Below are 3,054 nucleotides of genomic sequence, written 5' to 3' on the forward strand. Positions count from 1 at the left end.
GCAATGGAGGGATGAACAGTCAACAGAAAAACTACTCAACTAAAAGGAGATTCGTCTTCTCCACAATAAAGACCAAAAAAACACAAAGCACCAATTGCACTCAAGCAGAAACTGCCTCTCTAATGCTAAATGCAACAACACCAACTGCTGAATATGTAGCTCTCATGTAAATGTAAGTAATCTGCTACTCTGCCTTCTGAATTCTGATTTCTGTCATAGAAAGCTCCTGAATGGAGCAGTATGCCAGTCTCTGTGCATCTATGTGCCAACCCCGCTGGTTGTCAGTAGAAGAACATGGATAGACAAACATTAAGCATGTCCTGCAGACATTCAGCCTCTTTACCAGAGCAAGGGGGAACTCAGAGGCCTTTTTATAACACCCCAGGGGCCACAGCAGCACAGAGGAGGGGCATGGACACAATCCAACAATCAAAACAAAATCATTTAACCCTTTGTCTGTTCATTGTCCTAATCAATTTTAATCTGGACTAACCTGTTCAGATCTGACAATGATCTGATTTACAATTTACAAAAGTAAAAGTTTTAAAAGGTGTGTTTGAAATTAGTATTTGTGACTGAGTTTGTGTAGCTGTGCAAGAAGAGAAATAAAAATTTTGGCTGGTGTTGCAATACACTTTTGATCAGCTTAAATTTCTGCTGGGCTTTATTCAGATTTTCAAGGGTTCTGCTAAGCTAAGGAAGTGGAGAGCTAGTAAATCAAAATTACCACCTGAAGCACTTACACAAAGAAAGTAATTGCAAATCCCATTCATAACAGCACTGACTATATAAAGCCCCCTTGACCTTCAAACCTGAAAACAGACAGCAGCATGTGCTGGGCGGTAGCTGGTAGAAACAGCAGGCAGTGACAATTTTACTTTTACTTTACAGTTATTTTAATATAATAAAATAATAATCTCCCTTTCATTGTATCCTCTGTTTTTTAATAATCAACAGTTCTAATTCATTCTAATCAAAGCCGTGACTGAAAAGTACGAGCAATTTCTCAATTTCTCCACTTGTGCTCTGGAAATCAAGTTTGTGGCAGCAGAACTGATTAGGCAGAGTTTTACATTGTGTTTGCTGAGTGGGTTTGGAGGCTCAGGTCAGATAAAGCAGTGGAAAATCCACGGTTGGAGAGGAAGAGGGTAGAGCAGGGCCTACATTGAGCTTCTGCACTGGAGCATCATGCTGACCAGGGCAGGCAGAGGGACGGCCACAGCCTTCTGAAAGGATTTTGCTGAGCTCACGGCTTTTCTCCTTTCAAACAGGGAAACAAAACGCTGGCAGAAATTGCTTCTGCTGGTTTCTATGATCTGTTTGCCTTGGCATCACTGAATCTATCAGTTCCCTTTTCCATGGGCCAGATTGGCTGTGTATATATATTTGCTTCTCCACTGCAGATACTCCAGAAGGTTGTGTTAGAATAATGTCAGGTGAATTTGCAAATATAGTCAACACACATTTTCATGCCTCAAAGGGTGTAGGTCACTTTGAAAATTGTCTGCTTTTTACCAATATCTGATATGGCGTGATATGCATTAATCTCATAAGTGCCTGAAATTTGGATGTTTATTTTCTTTTTTCTCACATTCAGAGAAAACACATTAACAGAATGTACCAGCTTCATAGGATGAATAGTGATTATTTTTGCAGGAGAAAATCCTAATTTTTCTGTTGATTCCATTGTTTTGTCCCTGACGGTTTATTAGTTTGCTATTTGGTGCATGTCAATTGTAAGGAGTATTATGTCCTTCTCATGATTTTCCCCTGTCAGTAAAGCCACCTTTTGTAGGCTTAAGCCCACAGTTCAGTTTTTTCTTTTTAGGGGGGGGTTGAAAAGGTGCTTGCATTGTATTTTCCTGTTCCCTGGGTCCAGACTGCTGACACATACACAACATGCAGCCTTTAAATGTCTCACAGGGGAGCAGAAACTGGTCTGCACTGACCACACAGTGGTGAACACATGCATTGCAGATGACAAGAGACAGAGAACTAAAAGGCTCAGTGTTCAGAAAAAGCACTTTAGAGATTTTCTACTTCTTACAAATGATAGATTTACATGCCTGGTTTTCATTCCAAAAACTCCTCTATCAAGTGTACGTCATCTCCCTGAAAATTCGGTGGTTCTTATCCTAACAAATATGTTGCCTAAACCAACTGATAATCGGTTTTAAGACAGCATCCACTGTAAGAATTAACATTACAAAAAAAATTAAGTGAAAGTGAAAGCATAAAGAAATTTGAGCCTTCCATTTCCCTTTTTGCACTTAATATAAAAGTACAGACAGTGGGAAGCCCCCAAAAAACCTTAAATGTAAGAGAGAAGTGAGACTACAGTTCTGTGAAGCATTAGCACTGCACAGTGGTTACACAGTGATATTTCACATTTTTATGGGAACTATCTTGATATGTGCACATTTATAAATTGAAAGCGCTATAAGCTCATACTATTCTTTCCATAATGGCCATGTGGAGATCACTTTCCAGTGCAATTACAGATAGGAAATGAAGGACAAAATCCAAAGTCGGTTCTGTGTAAAAATAACTATAAATTAGTTAAAGCCAGTATAAGGCTTCAGCAATTTGAAGAAAAATTAGTGTATTCCCTTTTGTTACTATCAATACACTGCAGCTAAGCAAGAAACACTGTTTGAACAAAAAGAGAGTTGGATTTATTCTAAAAAGGCTGAACTCAGACTGCAAGCCTCATATGGCTCAACTTTAGAAAACATTTCACAGAACAAGGGTAGATGATTTGTCTTCCATACACTGGAATTGTTAGCGATAAATCTCATTTCAACCAGCATAGATCCAAGAATTTATGTTGTACTGTATTGTATATTATACTGATATTTTTTCAGTGTACATATGGGGATGTCAGTGTTGTTTCTAGACAGGCTTGGAAAAAAGATAGAACCTTTAAACATTTTTAACACTATGAGCACATTCCTACAATACGAATATAAATCCCTGCCAGAATTAAATTTTACTCCTAAACTTTGAGTTTAACTTTTAGTGAACTGAAAAAACTAATGCTTCAATGCTAAGGCC

This window comes from Mastacembelus armatus, chromosome 7 (assembly GCF_900324485.2).
Source record: "Mastacembelus armatus chromosome 7, fMasArm1.2, whole genome shotgun sequence".
Lineage (NCBI taxonomy): Eukaryota > Metazoa > Chordata > Actinopteri > Synbranchiformes > Mastacembelidae > Mastacembelus > Mastacembelus armatus.